The sequence below is a fragment of the Pleurodeles waltl genome, chromosome 2_1, assembly GCF_031143425.1.
Source record: "Pleurodeles waltl isolate 20211129_DDA chromosome 2_1, aPleWal1.hap1.20221129, whole genome shotgun sequence".
Lineage (NCBI taxonomy): Eukaryota > Metazoa > Chordata > Amphibia > Caudata > Salamandridae > Pleurodeles > Pleurodeles waltl.
Genome location: NC_090438.1, coordinates 158617179 through 158638515, shown reverse-complemented (window position 1 = coordinate 158638515; position 21337 = coordinate 158617179). Strand labels below are relative to the sequence as shown.

At 43.7% G+C, this 21337-nt stretch overlaps 1 protein-coding gene across 2 annotated transcripts in view; it reads right to left on the bottom strand.

Annotated features, from left to right (window-relative positions):
• The window catches only part of TENM1 (teneurin transmembrane protein 1), a 1758425-nt gene that overhangs the window by 666897 nt on the left and 1070191 nt on the right, over window positions 1–21337 (bottom strand). The window lies entirely within an intron of this gene.

The window sequence follows — 21337 nt, the reverse complement described above, 5'->3', positions numbered from 1 at the left end:
GTGTGTCCGCAGGCCATCTGATCTATGCTAGTGTTGTCGCTGGAATCAGTTTATAATTCTGAGTCACTCCTAAAGGAAATATGTGGAATCTCAGTTTAAGGGCGAAATACTGGGTTCTATAACTTACAGTTCAGCTGGTAACAGAAATGACCAGCTGAAGTGGGATCTGCAATGTTAGCCGAACAAAACTCTGCCACTGGACTCTTCAACTGGACGTTTTACCACCTGAGGGCAGCCAGGATGTATGTTGAAAAAGTAACCCGCAAATGGGGAATACCACTCAGAAATCAGAGCAAAAACACTGATTCATGTATGTTATTCTGAATTTCTAAGAAGCACACTCATAATGAGCTAGTATTCATAATTTCCAGAAGAAATAGTCCCCATGCTATTCTAGCGTTGGAGCAGAAATACCGGATTTTCTATGAGATGAAACCCCTAGTCTGTTCCACATTTATGCTGTGTCATGTTATATGAATGCCTATAATGCTGTATCAGCACCAGGGCCTCGCAGCTCTGTAGTACTAGGGACAGGTTCACGTCCTGGGCCTGAGGATTTGGTTTCTGGCCGCTGCCTCTTACCTGATACCTGCCAGTTGGCTCATTGGTGGTTTGGGTGTGGCTCACATCCTTCTTTCGTGTATCTGTGGGATTATTGCGAGTTATAGTCGTTGGTGGTGTTTGGAGTGTGTAGCTGGAGAGGTTTACCAATCAATAGTGATGGTTGCTTTCTTTATGAAGTCGCCTGCGACTCATCAGCAGCTAACAAATCACAGTAAATTCATGTGTTGGCATGCACGCAGCTTAGCATTAACATCAATTAGCATTTTTAATGGGTAAGATAATTCGCATTTCACACTTTGTAGCTTTAGGGACAAGAGTGTGCTAGTTGCATCCTTTCCCGCGAAAGTGCAAATGGGCAAATTCTGCTACCAAAACTGAAACAAAAATATTTTTGAGCAAGCGTTTATCAAAACATATTTTATCACATCGAATATTTCGAGCTGAATACGTGGCTAAGCAGCATTTTCAAAAATGTAATCATAAACATGAGTCTTTGTTTTAGGCCCAAACGTGTCTCTCTTGTTTCTGTTACTACGTATTTACAAAAACTAGGGCCCATATTTATACTTTTTTAGCGCCGCATTTGCGCTGCTTTTTGACGCAAAATCGGCGCAAACTTACAAAATACAATTGCATTTTGTAAGTTTGCGCCGATTTTGCGTCAAAAAACGGCGCAAATGCGGCGCTAAAAAAAGTATAAATCTCTGAATGTTGTGGGCCTTCATATGGAACGGACCATAAAGTGTTCAATATCAAGTATAGTACAGAAAGTGACATCAGGATCTGAGTTATTCATTTGCTGGAGTTCGTCAATCATCTCTTGCCGTTTAGGAAATATTTTAAAATAGCAGTACAGATCAAAGCTGACTATCGCAAGGCAGCAGGGCTATGACGGAGGTGGAATCTTCCAAATAAAAAGAGAGAATAGAAAGACAAACATTGGAATTCTGTAGCAGATGATCTGTGCTATTCTTCAGTGGTGCTCCCAATATTTAAATTGTCAAGATTATAGTCTTATAGCTCGCAATAGGCGATTGAAACAGCCATTAAAGGCCCTCTTCAGCATTATGGTACCCAGCCAAAGGTGAGAGTCTATCACAAGTGAGTGGGCTTCTAATGACCAGTTTAGCCATCTACAGCAGGCTATTATGCTATTAGAAAAATTATATAAAAAAAACTTCCAAGAGATACAGAGGGTTTAGAACTCCTGGCAACTTGGAATCATCATTGCCTTTCACAGCTCATTCTGTGTGTGCCTAACAGTAATGAAGCGCACAGGGCCACAGCAGTATTTACAAAGGTCAAACATGCACATCATGAGCTGTGAATTGAGGCAGAAGTTAAACCTATTCTCCTTTGGCTCAGCCAAACTGTCTGCCTTGCTTTGTCTGGCAGAGCCAAGAGCGATGGAGGAGCACAGAAGAATTTCCTTTCTCTCCTTCCGAGGCTCAAGTGACACTGGGATCTACGGGCTGTGCCCACAGCCTCTGCTGCTTTCACTCCCTTGGACACTCTTGACTGCAGGGGTCCTAGACAAGTCTTCAACAGAGCTGTCAACATTCCAATGTCCTAATAATAATTGTGATCAAAATTTAAATGTTAACACCGCTCATAATATACTTCTATGAATGGGAGGTAGCTACTGACCTGGGTGTTATCTGAGCAGTTTGGGTTTGTGTTGATCTGCTAAGGTCAGAGAGAACACCTGCCTCCTAGAGGCTTACATTTTGTTGAGGTGTCCAGATCCATCTTGGATTGTGTCAAACACGAACACCTCCACCTCTGTTCACTTGGGACTGGAGAAAGCTTAATGTAGCATTACATTAATGTGACTTGAACGAAAGGCAGTATCCCTAATGGTTTAGCACTCAAAATGTGAAAATAAATGAATTCTTGTCACTGCTTGAGAGGAAGACTTAGGCTGTCCAAACACACATGACCTTGGGGACTCCATCCCACAAACCACAGCACGGCAAGCGGTGCTCCTGCAAGCAGCGATGGCCTAAGGGGGTTGGCCTTACACGACGAGCAGTGAAAAATGCTGCTACTCTCCCACAGCATGGAACTGCTTGCGAGGCGGACGTAGGGTGTCTAAACCAACAGGACCTTGCCTGCACTAAGAGACTCCATCCCCCAAACCACAGCATGCCAGGAAGCGCTCCTGCAAGTGATGATGGCCTGAGGATGTGGGCCTTACACTATGAGCCCTGAAAAGCACTGCTGCATTCCAGTGGCACAGGACCACTTGAGAGGATGACTTGGGGTGTCAAAACCCACAGGACCTGGCCTTCTGTAAGGGACTCCATCCTCCAAACCACAGCATGCCAGGAGGTGCTCCTACTAGCAACAATGGCCTGAGGGGGCAGGCCTTGCACGACGAGCACTGAAAAGCACTGCTGCACTCCCACACGGAGGGACGGACATGGGTCTGCACGCAGGGCCCATCCTCTGTTCGTCAGTGCCAGGAAGAGGCAGGGCCACCCCCCTTGACCCTTTGACCATCCAGAAATGTTACTTGCATTTTACAAATCAGTCCATTACTGAGGTACTGTTTCTCACAAGCTCCACTTTTATTCTATCGGTATACCAACTATACTGAGATACTGGGGCTGATATGTGGAAGCTGAAAGCAAGGGAGCCTGGGGCCAGAACTTTGCCTGGTGCTACCCTGGATGTGTATATCAAGAGATCAGTGGGACCAGTAAACAAGGAAACTGGCTTGGTGGAATGCTGACTTTCTCTGACCCCGTCCCACACTGGGCCTGCACTTTGAGAGGCCAGGTCTATAGTCCAGAGCTAGGCCATCTAGTAGGAGTTGATGCATCCTGCCCCAAATTAAAAGATGAGCTGAGCGACACACATGGTGCGAGTGCAGCTCTAACTGAGCAACCAGAAGAAGGGTCAATGCACATAGTAAGCCCCCTAATGGGTCATGGAAGCCCTGCAACAGTAAAAGGCACAGGAAACAAGAGGAAAAGGGCGGCTCCAATCCCCAAAACAAAAAAACTATGTTTGGCGAACTTGGGGAGGGTGTGAGCACTGGGGGATGTGCCCTCAGCTAAGATATCTGAAGGCTCCCAAGATCTGTGAGATAAACCTACTGCACTGATAAGGAAAAGCCTAGAGCCCCTATGTCAGAGACTGGGTTTGATTGAGTCTGCAATAAGGCGTATAAAGGATGCAGGGAGTGCCAAACAGGATATACCTGATTCTTCTAAAGTGCCATCCACCAATGAGGTGAACTCTCCCAAGTTAGTAGATGATTTTCATCTAAGCACGGTGCGGAGAGCAGGTTCTGGTTATTCAGGAAGTATTGTACCACCCAACCTTCCTCTTTTCCAACCAAGGTAATTTGACTCACTTCCTCCCAGAAGGGACCTGCTAATGGTTAGATTATCATTGAGGTAGCAAGTCCGAATAGGATAATCAATAGCGGTGGAAGAGAGACTTCTGGGCTCCCAGAGTGTGGTGTCCCAGAGCATGACATCGAATCCCAGGTAAGGGACATAAGATCTAAAGGCTAGTCCGAGCCCAGAGTCCTGAACTGAGCTTTCGGGAACTGCAGTATGGCCGCAGGGGGATTGTGTGGAGGCCCCATTGCCCGACCCAGCACACCCACCACCACAGATGCTCCTGTTAAGGTGGAATATTGCAGGAATTAGGAGCAAATTAGAGGGTACTGATTGGGGCAGTTTTGTTGACACTCAGGACATATGCCTGTTTCAGGATACATGGGCACTAGACCAGGTAAATAGGTGCGGTTTTAAAGGTTACAATGTTTCAGCAACAAAGTCTTATGCGGTATAGCCTGCAGGTGGTTTAGTAGTGATGGCTAGAAGTACTCTATCTTACTCAATTATTCAAATTTGCCCTGATCTTCCTTCTTCTAAAATCAGTGTGCAAGGCCAAGGAATTCCTGGATTTTATCCTCCCTGTTCAAGCTCGGTCCTGGTACCTGCAATTTAGGTATGGGTCGCTTTGTCTAACGGCCTTTATTGCAAGTTGAAGAAAGATGAACCAGGGATCTGAATAGTGTTCTTATTGTAAGAATGTACATGAAAGTGAGGAGCACTTCTTGTTTTTCTGTCCACTTTATGCAAAACCTAGGTTTAAATGTGTTAGAAAATGTCCCTCTCTGAAGGGTCACTCCAAACTTGTTGCCTCCCTCTTCCTCTTTTTCTGACATCATTTCTGTTGACTTTAGGACTCTGAGCACTTTACCACTGCTAACCAGTGCTATGGTACCTGTGCTCGCTCTGTAAAACATGGTAACATTGTCTCATCCCCAATTGGCATATTTAATTTACTTGTAAATCCCTAGTAAATAGTAGTACATGTGTCAAAGACCACTAAATTAAATGCTACTATTGGGCCTGCAGCAGTGATTGTGTCACTTACCTAAGTAGCCCCTTAACCATGTGTCTAACTTGCCATTGCCAGGCTTGTGTGTGCAGTTTCACTGCCATGTCGACTTGGCATTTCAACCTACATGCCAAGCCTTAGACTCACCATTTATTACAAACATCATCCCTAAGGTAGGCCCTATGTAGCCCATAGGAGAGGCTGCTATGTAAGTAAAAGGCATGACATGTACTTATAAGTTTTACATGTCCTTGCAGTGAAAAGCTCCCAAAGTCCTTTTTCACTACTGTGAAGCCTGCTCCTCTCACAGGCTAGCATTAGGAATTCCTCATAGGCTTTTAAGTCATAATATTTGCTCTAAGAGGAGTAGCCTTGTCATATTTGGTATGGCTGGAATGGCAGTGAGAAATCCTACTTACTGGTGGAGTTGGATTTTACATTACTATTTTAGAGATGTCTCTTTTAGAAAGTAATCATTTCTCTGCCTTCACTGGCATCTGTGCCTTACAGCCTGTTTCCAATATACATCTGGCGTGCGCTCGTTGACAGCTCCCCTTGTGCATTCCATCTAGACAGCCATAAACACAGGACACTCAACTGCATCTGCACTCATCTGCATACAGGTGGGTTTCCCTGGGCAGGAAGGATGGAGGGAAACTTCAAAGGTCAGTGGCCTGCTCTCACTCAAAGTACTGATAACCCCCTCCAGGGATCCTGGCAGGCAGGGCTGGGGTGAAAGGGGAACTTGTGCACTTCAAAACTACTCTTGAAATTTCCTCCACCTAGGGGTATATATACTGGGTCTGTGACCCCACCAAATCAGACACCTCTGGATCTAAAATTGGACTCTGTTAGAGAGACTGACTGGCTGCCCAAAGGACTCATCTGGACTGTTTTGCTGGAAGGACTGCTGGCCTGCTTGTTGCCCTGCTTACCCCTGACTCTGCTGGAGGGACTCTGCCTTCCTCTTCAAGTGCTCTCCAAGGGCTTGGATTGAGCTTGCATCTTATTCTGAGGTCTCAGGGCTATCAAAGTCTTCACCAAAGAAAAGAAAATCCACTGCATCAGAAAATCGATGCAACACCTACAAAATTTGATGCGATGCCTGCCAGATCGACACAGCACCTGCCTTGCAGCTGAAAAGGCACTGCATTGCCTTCCGGATTGACACAGCACCTGTTTCATTTGCTGAACACATTCTGGCTTTTCCACACATTGTCCCTGGGCATCAGAATATCCCTGCATCACAATGTGGAACCAAGGCTGTGCTCCTGGTAACCGACGCTTCGCCTTGCAGCATGGAAAGAAATGACGTATTGCTTTTGCCGTACCAGAAAAATTGATACATCAGTTTACTTTTCAATGCTTCTCCTCCTCTGTGGCCCATCTGCATTGTTATTTTTTATGCATCCCTGGGACTGTGTTTGATACAACCACTGATTCTTAAGAATTGAGACTCATTTAAACCTTTATCTTGACTTGTGCATATTAGATTTTTGTCATTGTGTCATTTTGGTCTTATTTAATTCAGATAAATATTATCTATTTTCCTAAACTGGTGTGGTGTACTTTTTGTGTTTTCACTATGTTACTGTATGAGTAATTGCCCAAATATTTTACACATTGCCTTCTAAGTTAAGCCTGCCTGCTCTGTGGCAAGCTACTGTAGGATGAGCACAGGATAATTTAGGTTGCGTTGCGACTTACCCTGACTAGGATTGTGGTCCCTACTTGGGCAGGGTGCATACCTCTTCCAGCTAGAGACCCGATTTCTAACAAAATGGATTGTGCCAATGTGCAGGATATTGTGTCTGCCAACTATAAGAGAAGCATACGGTTTATGCAAAAGTGAAACTTCTTCGATTGTGGGTGTTTCTAAATTTCTCCACCCAGCTTGGCTAATCAGAGGCAAAGTGTGAGAAATTTTATGAACGTATGTTCCAACGTCTTCAGTTGTTTCCTTCCACCCAATGGTGAGAGTTGTTTTCTGCATTTTTGGACTTAACCAGGGTAATTTGATGTAAACTGGCAGGTATCCTATGGAACCACGCATTTTCACATGTTTTTAATTTTTGTTTTTAACATAGGAAGCAATTTTGTATTTCTTGTATTAAAGATCTTGAGACTTGACTATTTATGTATTGCTTGTATTTGGCTCAAAATGTTTTTATGCTTAGATTTTGGATGATGAAACAAAATGTTTTGAATTATCAATTAATAAAGAAAACAATTGTTGTCACTTTATCACCAGACTGTGCTAAAAGTAATTGTTTTCCAGTGATGACCACACTACATTTGAACTCAGACTGTCATGAGTTGAAGTGTTTAAGAGCTAGAATATTTATTACATTTGGCAGTATTCGTTTGGCTTCCATTGCATCGTGTTACTTGTAAGAAGGTTGTAGAATGAATGAGAGAGAGAGACTTTCTGGAGCAGCATCACACTTGAGAGCGCAATGCTGGGGATATATGATGTAGAAGGATGGTTATGAGAGAATCAATCCAAACTTGGATGATGACCAAAATATATGTTTTTAGATCCAGCCCTCCTCTTGCTGTCCAACTCATGCTCTCTGCTCTTTTCAACTATGTATGACAATAGGGGCACTTCAAGGATGAGCTGGGACACAAAGTCCCTCATTATGACTTTGGTGGTCTAAAACCTGGACCGCCGAAGTCCCGCCAGCCACAACACAGCCAGGGATGGCGGTCATCCGACCACCATATTATGACTGCTGGTGGCTCTCTGCCAGAATTTGGGCGGAGAGCCGCCAGCAGCCATGCTGGCGGTCGGCGGTGCAGTGACAGCTGATCCGCTTGCACCACCACATCATCACAACACCGCCACGCCTATTACGAGTTGGTAGTAGGTGTGGCGGTGTTGTAGCAATGGGGCAGTGCCGGCGGAGCAGGCCCCAAGGATCCCGTCCCCTCCTGGACGTCCACTGTGTAAAGGTAAGTGCCTGTCCGATAGGATAGAGGGGTGATGAGTGGTGTGTGCGTGCATGGGGGTGTGTGTTTGTGTGATTGGAGGGGGGTGGGGCTTGTGTGCGTGTATGTGTGTGATTGTAAGTGTGTGAGTGCATGAATGGATGCAAGGAGGTGGGGGGGTGTGCGAGTGTAAGTGTGTGTCTGTATGAGTGCGTGAATGCTTGATTGCATGTGTGTGTGGTCTGTGCATGTTTGGATGGGGTGGGGATGGGTGGTCTCTAGGGGCTGAGGGGGGACCACAGCTAGGTGGGGAGGCTGGGGGAGTTGCATACTGGCGACAGGATTGTAAATTCCTGTTGCCAGTATCCTTTCCGCCAGGGATTTTCTGGCTGTGTCACCCACTTAAGTAGCCCTTCAACATGTCCCAGGTCTGCCTCTACAGCCTGTGTGCACAGTATTAAACTATCATTTTGACCTGGGAAGATAAACATTTTGCCAGACACAAACCTCATTTTTAATACAGCCATAGGGCACGGTCCAGTGTATTTCAAAAGTTGGACATGTACTATTAAGTTTTACATGTCCTGGTAGTGAAAAACTCCTAAATTCGTTTTTCACTACTGCAATGCTTACCTTGCACCTGAGATAACACTGGGTTTCCTTATTAAATTTAATAAAGTGGTAACTTTCAATTGGAGCACAGAGGAATGCCAAATTTGCTGTCTAAAGAACTGTAATTTAAAACCTTCTTTAATGATAAAGTCAGATTTTAAGTCACAATTGTAAAAATTCCACTTTTATACAGTTGGCATTTTCTTGTCCCAGCAATTTGATGCCTGCAGCCTGTATCCTGGGTCACAGGACTAGGTGCAGCTGGCAATTGGTCTTTGGGTATTGTCTATCCACAATGCCAGTAGCTGACACAGATCAGAAATCAATCCAAAGCTATGGAAGGGATGAACGGAGTGAAAACTACAGGATATATACTGCCATTTAAAACTCACTCCATCCCCCTATGTGTCCACCACCCGCTCTTTCTTTTCAAGGCAATCAGCTTTTTTAGAGAATGGTGGATGGAGAGGAAGACAGAGAGAAAGGAAAGTCAAATGGGAAGATTCAGATACAGGGGGAGTGAGAAAAAGGAATAGGACAAAAGAATCACAACCAGGGACGAGCACAACATAGTGGTCAATATCACTGCAGAAACACAAGGGGGAATTGAAATCACTCAACAGAGGCTTTGGCACCATCCCCAACAACTATAGTGACAAGTTTAGATTTATTTATTTTTCATTTTTTTAGTACTTGGTATAGAGCATGACTCTCTTCCAAAAGGAGTATCTCTGTGCTTGCGATGCTGGACACAGGCAGGCAAATCAGAAAAAAACAGGTTTTCAACCTCTTGTTTAAGGCCTGGAAGTCAGAACAGGAGTGAATGGCACAATGGAAAATGGCAGACTTCATTTACAAAATAAGACTCAAAGCATTCTTCCAAAAGTTTCCTCAGGAAAATCCCACACCATGACATAAGGGACTAAGAAGAAAATCCTTTTTCAATCCCTCGATCACTTCCATATCACTGAAAATCATCACTTCAGTGGGGGTGGTGATCAAAAACAGAGAAACACTAGACCTGAAGAAGATAGATTGCCTCAATCTTTCCAAGAAGCAAAAACTGGGCCTTGGATGTCTGAAAGCCAGAACAAGTTGTGTTATTAAAGCAGCAGAAAAAGGTGGGACAATTGTGATCCAGACTAAAGAGGATTACTACAAGGCGTTCATGATGCTACTAAGAGAAGAAAAAAATGTCAAAATCCTAAATTCAGACCCAAACACCATCAATACAGAAGGAGATAAAAACTCTGGCGGATACAGCCTGAGAAAATGGATGGATCACACTAAAAGAATGTGAATTTTTAATCACTACAAAATTCAAGACCCCATACTTTTACATGGTTCCCAAACTCCACAAACCGCAATTACTGGTGCCTGGCATACTTATTGTTTCAGGGATAGGATCAATACTGGAACCACTGTCAGAGTTGAATGGTTCCTTCAACCACTGGTAACAAACATTCAGTCTTACATAAAAGTCATTAAATATCTCCTAAGCATTCTCTCAAATATTGACTTTGACCCTGTAGGCAAGTGGGTTTTAGAAGGTGGGGGTATTCACCGTCAGCTAGGGATTATACCAGTCATTAATAGGCCCAGTCAAATCTCAGTAAATTAATCCTTGCTCAACACTTGGTAGCTTAGCAAACAAGCAGTTAGGCTTAACTTAGGAGACAGGTATGTGTGAAGCATTTAATACCAACAAAACTGTAAATACGTAACATACACAACTCAATAAAAATCCAACACCAATTTATAAAAATAGAGAATATATATTTCTTTAAAATGGTACCAAAATGACAAAACTCCAATGTAGAGAACCAGAAATATGAACTTTAATAAAAAGCATTGGTCAATCTAACATTAAAAATCTTAAAGCCCCACTCATGGCTCTCTGGTCGCACTGGACCGGGACAAATTCAAAGTTTAAGGTCAACCACAATGGAGCACGGGCTGGGTAGGTTGAGGGCTAGGTCCAGGTCAAAAGGTTGCCTTTAGACTTCATATTTTTCATGGAGCTTTTCTCTCAATGATGAGTCCTCGGGTTCTTCGGATCCGGAGTTCAATTAGATGATTCACAATCTGACAATGGCGACTTGACTTTCGATGCCGAGCCGGTCTCTTCCTGGAGCTTTTCTGAAAAACTTTGCATGAAGTCTGTAAACTTTGAGTTCTTGCAGTTTCTTGCTTCCTTTGGGGAAATAAGGGTCCAGTAGCACCCTCCCAAGGGTTTGGAATTTCTAGATTGCCTCTTGGCGGCAAGGGATCAATTTTCCACAATACACCTGCACAGTCAACAAAAAAGTTCTGTTGCAACTGGTCAGCTGGGGTGATCCTCTGGACAGAGAATAACGTTAGCTGTGTAGACTACGCACCTATATAAAGGGATTGAATGATAAAATAGCTTGGTCCCAACTAAACATTTTATAACATGACCTGTTTATGCACCTCAAAATAAATCCTAATTCCATATCAGAGCATATATTCTGACATAATGAGGCACATGTATGTTGTTACAAGTTTGGATGCATGTTGCATGTAATGTGTTGTCCCGAATGAATTTAGTTCTGCTTTTAACAGCACCCCACTGACATTGTTCCATGGAAAAATACCCTAGTCCAGACGAAAGCCTTGGACCCTATTGCCACCACATTTTAGGACTGAAACATGTTGACCTATTCACAGGGTGTAGGATTAAGACCAACCCCGTTAATATAATTTTAATCATACCAGGAACACTGTGAATAAGGGGATACCTTGGTGTTCTGAGGTATTTTTATCTTAAAACCTCAGCAGCATAATGTCCCAAGTGCTCCCTGGAATATGGTCAATTCTATCCTGGTTTTCAGGGACCAGGATGAGACAGATTACCAAGCATTATACAAATAGGGTGTGTGAGGATCTATCATCAGCACTGAGGTATTGTTAGATTGGTGAGTCAACCTTTACTTGTCTTTGTGTGTTACTCCCAGACAGTAAGACAAGAGAAATAGTTGTTAGCAAGATCTTTTGTGACCCCAGACAAGCTGGGCCAGAGCAGAGAGGGGCAGGAAATTCCAAGCACCTCTGTGGGTAGAGACCCCCAGACCTTCTCCTACTTCAAAGTGGGCACAAGATATAAATAATGGGCCCTCAGACCCAACTCTTCAGTACATCCCTGGACTTGTGGAAGACTCAAATGGACAGTTGTGCTGATCTGCTGCAAGAAGGGCTGATAATCTGCTGCCCAATTACTTTGCTGTCCTGCTGCCTGCTGCCCTGCTGCCCTGCTGTCTGCTGCCCTGCTGTCTGAATGAAAAGGACTATACCTACATCTTGAACCCAAAACCACCAGAGTGACTCCAAGGGCTAGTTGCTTGGCCTCCTGATCAGATCCTTAGGGGCAGAAAAGGCTCCAACCACCTTGAACACCGCACCCTGTCTGCTTGAGTCCTACCCCTCAAGTGACGCCACTCCAGTTCTGGACCCTTGGAAGTGGGCCTAAGTGTGGTATGCCAACCAAGCTGTGATCCTGTGGGTAGAACTGATGCAGTGACATGCCCCTCCTTGCAGATCCACTTAAGAACCACCACAGCTCATCACACTCCTAACACCGGACCTCTCATCACAGCCTGAAGACTCCTTGTAACAGCTGCTGCACAACACATCCTCAATCAGGCCTTTGCATTGTAATGCTCTCATTGACTGCATTATCGATGATGATGCAGGACTTCGCACCACAGCCTGCACCTTCTTTAGAACCGCAGGTGAACAATATATCCTCGATGCAGGACTTTGCATCACAAGCCCCTTATCAATAGCATCTTCGACAATGATGCAGGACTTTGCATTGCAGCCCACCAGTTTCCTTTGAACCACCAATGCATCCTCAAAGCAGGTTCCCGCAATGGCCTGTAAGCCAGGATTTAAGATACTTTGTTCAGCTGTCTTAATTTAGTCCCTCTATCTGGCCCACACATCATTGCAGTCAGCCTGACTTATTACTTTGCCCCGGTCCGGCGTGACAAGATAACCACAGTAGACACTTTGTGCGTTTAGGTACTATTATCACCTAAATCTTTAAAAGTACATAGGTCTGGTTCTACTGATTGGATTTTTGTTGTGCTGGTCTCAAATAATGTATTAACTATTTTTCTAAATTTGTGTGGGATTTTCTTGTGTTGTGTTTTAACTTTATTACTGTTTGATGTGCTGCATAAACGCTTTACACATTGCCTCTAAGTTAAGCCTGACTTCTTGTGCCATGCTACCAGAGAACTAAGCACAAAATAATTTGGGGTTTGCTTGTGTCTTCACCCTGACAGGTATTGTGGTTGCTGCTTGAGAAGGGTTTGACCCCCCTCAACCAGTGACCCAAATTCGCTACATGCAGTTTTTGGGGATTTTGCATTCTTTTCACACAAGAAGAAATTAAATGACTTATTGGAGGGAAGCACTTGTGCATAAGAGTACTACTGCAGCTGGCTACATCCTCAAAGTGATTACTTATCTATAATTTTTATTACTTTGAGGGCTATTCTTTCCTTTCTTATCACAGTCTCCCATGTCCAGAGTTGCCTGTGGCACACAAACTGTTTGTATTGTAAACACGGTAAGGGAAATGCACAGGCAGGATAAAGCAATTTTTTGATAGAAAAGAAAGGAATGTTAGGTCGATTTGTATATATCAACTTATCACCTGTGAGGGTATCCAGGTGCTGGAGCAGGAACATAGGTCGGGCAGAGTTCCTAGTTGAACAGCCAGGTCTTCAGTTTCTTGCAGAAGTTGAGTAGCGAAGGGGTGATCATGATTTGTTCAGGGAGTTCATTCCAGGACTTGTCAGTGATGTAGGAGAAGGAGCACCCTCTTCACTTAATTACGTATGCGGGGGACATGTGCGGGGGCTAGTGAGGCTGAGCATAGCTGCCTGGTTGGGGTTGAAGTTGGTAGTTGTAGTATGCAGGTCCAGTGTTTTTGGAGGGCTTTTTAGGTGTGGATGAGCAGCTTGAATTTGCATCATTTATAGATGGGCAGCCAGTGTAGTTCTGTGAGGTAAGGAGTGATGTGAGGATGTCTAGGATGAGTCTGAAGGGGGTGTCTGGAGGGGGTGTTTCAGCTGATCTGGTGTCTTTGAATGAGCTGGTTGGAGATGCCAGTGTAGAGCACATTGCCATAGTCCAATCTGCTGGTCCTGAGGGTCTGAGTGATGGTGCACCTCATGTATGTGGCCATTTGAAAATCTTCTGCCACATTTTGAGTTTGAGGAGGCAGGTTGAGGTCACTGCGTTCACTTGTTTAGTCATTGTGTGTTTGTTGTCTAGGATTATACCAAGTTTTCTTGTCATGCAGGAGTTGAAATTAGACCTGGTGGTGTTGCTCTCATTGGTGCGGGAGAGAATGAGCTGTGTGTCATCGCAATAGAGAACAATGTCGATGTCATGGGCTTTTATGCTGTGGACATGGGGTGTCTTGTACATGTTGAAAAGGGCTGAACTCGGCGGGCCTCCTTGAGAGACTCCACAAATGAGCTTCTTCAGATGTAAATGGCGAAGAGTCTAATTCATTGAGTTCGGAAGGAGAGGAAGGTGGTGATCCATCTCAGATCTCAGGGTGGGTCATTGAATTCCTGAGTTATGAAGTCTAACGATGAGGGTGCCATGGGATATGGTGTTGAAGGCCACTGAGAGGTCGAGGCGGATGATAGTAGTAGTGATGTCATCTTTTGCTACCAAGAGGGCAGCAAATCCATGCTGTGTTTGCTGTAGTACCTTGACTGAGTGATGTCCAGGACGTGGTTGTTACTTCAAGGAGGGAGGAAGGTTACCTGTTGATCTCTTTCTCCGTGAATTTGGACGGGAGTGGCAAGAGGAAGGTGGATCCATAGTTGCTGAGTTCTTCCAGGTCTCTTCAAGAGAAATGTGACCTCTGCGTGTTTCCAGTGATTTGGGAAGGTTCAACTGAGAATGGAGGTGTTGCTGATGGTGTTGAAGTTGGTGCTGATCAGTGTCCTTCTAAAACTGTAGATGGTGAAGGCAGGGATCAGTGGAAACCGTTGAATGGAAGGCCTTCATAATTTTGCCAGTGTCTTATATGGTTAGGAGGTGCCAGTGGGTTAGTTGATGGACATTCTTGGTTGTGGGGGGCAGTTGCCCAATGAAGTCTTATGAGGTGGGTCGGTGTTCTTGATCTTGAGTATTTTATTGTGGAAGAAGTTGAAGAGGTTGTTGAAGAGGTGCTGTGAAGAAGTGATGGTGTTGGTGGCTGCAGTAGGGTTGGAGAATTGTCTGACAATGTTGAAAGGTTCTTTCCCAGACTTGGAGCAGTTTTCCAGTCTTAGTACGAGGGCTACTTTCCTGGCTTTTTTGATCTGGGTCTGATATCTTCTGAGCACAAATTTGTAGGTGTCTCTTGAGAAGTTGTCTCGTCTGGTTCTCCATCTTCTCTCTAGTTGCTTACAATAGCTTTTGGAGTTTCTTATGTCTTTTGTGTACCTGCAGGCATGAGCCTTTGCTCTTGTTTGCCTAGGTTTCCTCAGGGGAGCCAGTGAGTTGACAAAGACTGACATCCAGTTGTTGAAGGTTGTTATATTGTTCCATGGGTCACCGGTGAGGATAGGCCAGTTTAATCTGAGGGTGTGGGTCCAGAACACCTTTGCTATCTTGTTCCAGTTGCATCTGAAATTGCTGTCTGGCTTCGGCTTGTTGGAGTGGGGTGTGTTGATGTGTAAAGTGCACAAAGGATTGGTCCATTCATGTGGGTGGGTGAGGTGGCTGTAGAAAGACCAACAGTCCATTGTGTGGCCAGCACAGTAGCATTTCTTTCAAAGCTAAAATATTATGCAGAATGACTGTTCAAAAAGGAGGACGTCACAACTGTTAGGAATGTGATAAGGAACAGTAGCTCTGAAAGATTCAAACTATCAATGAACAATTAGGCCTTTTTGCTGTTAGAGTATTTGTAAATGCAACACATTTAAGTGAATTCTATTATTCGCCATTGAGGTTTTCTTCAGTCTGGCTTCTTTGAAATCATCTTTTGCCATTCCAGATATTTACTTTCCAGCATGAATCATAGCTAAGTACTACTTCACTGAGAGCAAAATATCACAGGCACACTTTCAAAGAAACCTCACTGTGTCATTGTGATGTTTGGTGTTGTTTACATACTTGTGCGCTTGATATATATTTTGGCTTAAACTTAAATGTCTCATGGTGGGGCTAGTTCAAGGATACTTTTACAAAATGCCCAAATATCATTTTTGCAGTTTTGTAAGTCTGACAATCTTCGAAAAAACGCTAGTTTGTAGTAGCATTTAGTAGCAATTTAGTACCAATGTGGTCATGAAGGTCATTTCCATTTTTAAAATGTTTTTTACAAAGTGCACCTTTCAAAAGAAAGAGTAATTTTCTAAAATTTGAGTTCTTCCGAAGTACAAGTTTTTTCTTTGCTTTTTTCAAGCTCTAAACAGTTAAAAATCAGCCCCAGGTGCTCTTGCTATTTGGAGTGCAGTTACATATTAGAATGCTAATTATTTCATGAGAAAAATTTACATTTTAATTGCTAATCTGTGCTGCGCTATCAGTTATGGTAAACCATTCTCTCTGCTGAGGGAACAGTGAAACATATCAATGAGTGGTTATCATGTGGAAAATGGAACTGCAAGTATGCATTTATAGAAGGCAGAAGTGAATAGCGGCTCTTTGAAAACAGGCGTTTTTCTCCTACATAAGGATGGATTGAAATGGCTATTTACTGCAATGAACCTACATTTACACTTTTATTTACACTTGATAGATTTCCGTAGAAGGATACTCCCAGGTTATAGAAGAGGTAGGTTTATTTGATTAGTTGTAGGTTACAGATAAGGCCCCACCAGGAGCAGCATCCTGCCGCTGAGCCCTTCTCACTCTAACTCTAAACTCATCCAAGCACAAACGCTGTCAACATTCCAACCATAGAATGACCTCCCTCACTGGCTGAGCAGCAGGGAAGGTAGGGGAGAGAATGCATAAGATAGAAAGAGGCCACAACACAGCTCCCCCTTATGAAAACAATGAAATATTCATCAGAAAGGAAAATGGCAAAAGACCCCCCATCAACCATCCTCCAAAATTGAGTACTACCCCATCGAAATAAACAGAACAGGTTAACAAACACTCTCTGCAATAGTCAGAAAAGGTTAACAAACACCCTCTCTGCATAAGTCCAATACTCCAAAGGGATGTAAGATGGTAAAACACAGTTAATCAATACGTCCCACAAATTTACAATGCAAGTGTACAAATAACACAACACTTCTCTGCTCACTCAACAGAGAACACTAGCTACCTTTTCCGATCCACATCATGCACACTATAACAGGACCAGCATGTTGCCTTCCACAACTAAACACTCAGCAGGACTAGAGTTTCTTCCACCTCTAGTGCGTTGGGGTGTAACCACGTACCCCCATCACCATTCACTTAAAGAGAACCAGGGTCTCACCTACCCTCTACTGCTTTGGGTTGTACACACGTACCCCTATCACCATTCACTTAAACAGAACCAGGGTTTCACCTACCCTGTACTGCATTGGGGTCTAATCACGTACTCCCATCACCCTGTACTTGAACAGGACTAGGGTTTCACCTACCCTCTACTGCATTGGGATGTAACTACCTACCCCCTTAACATTGGGCCTAAAACACTGCCCCCATATCCTTAACTCCATAGGATGGATTGACACATCACTGGGGTGTACCCCCTTTACTTTGGGCTTAACACACTGCCCCCACATCCTCAATCCCATAGGAAGGATTGGCACAGATCCCTGGGGTATACCTCCCTTAACATTGGGCCTAACACACTGCCTCCACATCCTTAACCCCATAGGAAGGATTGACACATATTGCTGGGGTGTATCGCCCTCAACATTGGGCTTAACACACTGCCCCCACATCCTTAAACCCTTAGGAAGGATGGTCAAAAACATGATCCCAAACATGGATCAAAATGCTAATATCACAACATTAAAATGTCACTCTGCACATGACTCTAGCATGCAACCTCAAAAATAAGCATGACTTTAAAACTTCAGGCCAATATGCACATGCAAAATATGATAAGCAAAATTTTGTGTTAAAATAGCATTAGGGTGCACCTCCCATGTTTAACATGCATGCCACGACTCAACAACTTTAAAACATGTCAGTAACGGCATAACATTTCTCAATTCAATACAGCTTTTTCAGCAGCGGCAAGTATGTTCTCCACTGCACATGAGCTGTTCCCAAGTGCCAGGCCAGCGCTGTAGTCTTCCTCTCAGAAAGCTTCCTGGAAACAGATCAGGTATCCAATGATCTCTCTTGTAGAATAGGGGGCGGAGAAACTCAGCAACCCAGACAACAGGTAGACTGTAACTGTTATTCACAATGTGTGTCCTAAAGTATAGCGCTTCAAGTGTCTGCTGCATAGGTTCACTGATCACTCTTCAGATAGTGTTTAAATGCGGACACCAGTTGTTCCTCCAACTGACTTTCCATTAGGTTGCCAAATGTTCAGTGCGATACATTTTTACCTCCGTACACACGTAATTCAGCAGACCATTTCCTCAATTTACCCAGTCCATACAAGCAGGTACAACAGGCCTGGATCCGTGCACAGCTGAGCAGATCACCTTCTCAATCTGCAGGTCACTGCACTTTCTGTTTGCTGCTCACCTAGTATATTAAACAGCTTGCCTTGAAGTTAAACAGGTCACAGGCCCTCTAACTTCTGTTGAGTACAGTCTGTCTGGTAGAAAAGACACTGGTGGGGCTTCCGGGGCATTCTTCTTCACTATAATCTTCAGCTTCTTTTACTTCATATTTTTCTCTTAGATATTCAATCTCTCTCCTCTTGGTTTTCTTCTGTAATCTGGTTCCTCCTTAGATGTTCTGTAGGTTCAGTTTCTTTCTTCTTTCATGAGCTGGTTCATCCTTAAATCATCACCAGTGTTGTAATCAACTATTGATACTCGTAAGTTATAGAAGAGATAGGTTTATTAGCTTAGTTGTAGGTTACAGATAAGGCCCCACCAGGAGCAGCATCCTGCCGCTCAGCCCTTCTCACTCCAACTGTACACTCATTCAAGCACAAACACTGTCAACATTCCAACCATACAATGACCTCACTCACTGGCTGAGCAGCAGGAAACATTAAGGTAGTGGGGAGAATGCATAAGACAGAAAGAAGCCACAACAGATACCTATCAGGAGAAAACGGTTTTACGCATGCAAAATTCCCCCCACGACTATGTAAGTGGGATCCAGGTGCTTTTTTGCCAGAGTTATGGCCTTTTACAACTAATTCTCTTACCCAATACTCTCCCTGGAAATGGTTAGAAAAGGTCGGGTGGAGCCCCATTCCAAGGCTGACAAGTGGAATGGATCGCCCATACTCTTGTAGAGACCCAGATGAAAGGATTTCTCCATGGCGAACTGTTTTTACCACGAAGAGGGCAGAAATAAGCATTTCACATCATCTGCCTTGAAACTGTGCACACTTGCCTAATATACACAAGAGTGTATTAGGGAAATAGTCATTAAAAATAACATGGCTCACTCAATAGCAAACTGGGAAAGCTGCACTAGGTGCATTGTTCCAGACCTAGTCCTGTTAAATTTTGTCAAAAGGAGAAATTATCAATCTGCGCCTAAGAGCAATAGTACTTCTACAGTGCAAATGAATGTAAAATAGCATCATCCTTTACACCAGAATCACAGTACAACCACATGTCTGCAAGGCAGACCTTGGTATTGGAATAAAGTAACAACCTGTTATTGGTGGGATATTCACATAAAGTACTAGGCTTTACAGAGAACACTAAGTGCGCTGCACTTTGCAGGAACTGGGTTAATATAGTTAAATCAAGTTACTTTTGAGCCCAGCGGGTTAATGATGAGAGCAGTGAGCAGGGGAAATAGCTACCAACTCTTATGATTATTATTAATGAGAATAATCGAACTAATTCTCTTAATAACATGATGTACATTTTCCTCCTGGCCTCCAGGACAAAAGCTGTTTAATTCATAATATGAGGTTCGGAGTGAGATTCCTTTATTGAGAACAAGAGTTAGAGCTATAAATTAATAAAGGCAGCTCTGGCCTGAAACCTTCATTATAAAGCACATGTTCACTTTCATTATCAACCTGCACCCTGGAATCATCTCTCAGTTTGGTTTCCTATGAATATTTGCTTTAACTCCTGAATGTTATCGTAACTTTAGTTATTTCTCATTCTCTAAAAACAATCAAAATTATATTATACTGATAAACCAGGCCCAAGGACAGAGCTCTGAATCAAAGGTATATGGTAAAGTGGCACAATTATAATTGGCAATGACAGACTCTAGGCCCTAGTAGATAATAGGGCAAGGGGGATTCAAACTACCTGTAAGTCCCTAATATTTAATAGGGCAGGGAAGTTTAGAGACCCAGTAGATTTCCTTCACTGATGTTTGCACTGCTGTGCTGCCTGCTGTCATATTTAAAAGCTACCCTGCCTTGCAGACTCTCTTAAAAAAGCAAAATGTGTGCAAATTTGACTTTGAAATTAGAGGTACTTCCAAAGTGATAACCTACTTCATTTTTACACATAAGTTACCCCCAAGGTCTTCCCTAGGTGCCACAGACGTGGGGAGCCATGTAACTACAAGCAGGGACATTATAAAATATGTTCTATATGCCCTGCTGAGGGAAAAACTGGCCTTTTAATTGTTCCTCATTGTAGATACTTAGTTCCATGGGATACTCTGGAAATATTTCACATAAGCATAAGTATTGCTAGGAAAGAGTTCAATGTGTTGTGAAAGGACTCAAAAGATTGATAATGATAAATCCAACAGCTTTCCACTGTTGAATTTATCATAACTAATACAGAAAATACGTTATAGGACTTTCTTTTCTGTAAGCTAAAATCCAGCCTACTAGTGGCCTCCACTGATTGGCCAGCATTAACAGGATTCATTTGGCTGCTTTGATGAGGTGATAAGTGCCCTGCACTGAGCAGAGGTTATCTAATGGGGGAGGTCTGCAACTGCAGAGGCCAGGCCAGGAAAGGGGTTGGGTAAACGAAACTGGGCTTCAAAGGAAGCAGGACAGAAAAGAATGCCAGCCAGGCCTGCCCTCTCACCCTGTACCCCACAGATAGATATCAGGCCCTGGAACGGAATTTGCAGATATCTAGAGGGGAGTGTTAATAGAAATGAGCAACACCGGTAGTGTGGTTTTATCAAGTCTTGCTGCTCTGGAGGAAAATTGTTCATCTTGCATTTTAATGTGCAGTGCTTTATAGGACAAGAAAATGTCACACTTTGGAGGAAGCTGTCAAACCTTTGGGTGGCACCCTGCATCTCATTGGACAGTGGTGCCACCCGGCTAGTCCCCCAGGATGATTACATAAATATCTAGGAGCTGCATAACAACTCAGATCTGCTGCCTGAAACCACAAGAAGAAGAAGGAGTGCCCTTCTGGAACCCTGGTGTGCAACCCAAAGGATTGCACTCTGAAGTACTGCTCCTGTTTCACAATGGAACAACAGCCCTAAGGACTTTGCTTTGCTTCAAAAAGGACTAAGCACTGGACCCCCTGAAAGCACCAGATCAACAGAGCTTGCCTGCACCTACTGTCGCAAAATTCACAGCCTGGAGTGCGGCCAGTGGTCTTTTAATGATTTGACCAGGTGCATTGTGGGAATTGTAGTCCTAAACTTCCACGGGCCGTCTCAGAGCTTCTAGACCCTTGGATTTGTGTTTTCGGACACTTTAAACCCTCAAGAGGAACTTCATAAAGAGGTTTCACAAGTTTGGAGCACCTATCGAAAAAAGCTCCATTAGTGGATCAACCCAACGTTGTGAGTCAAGCAG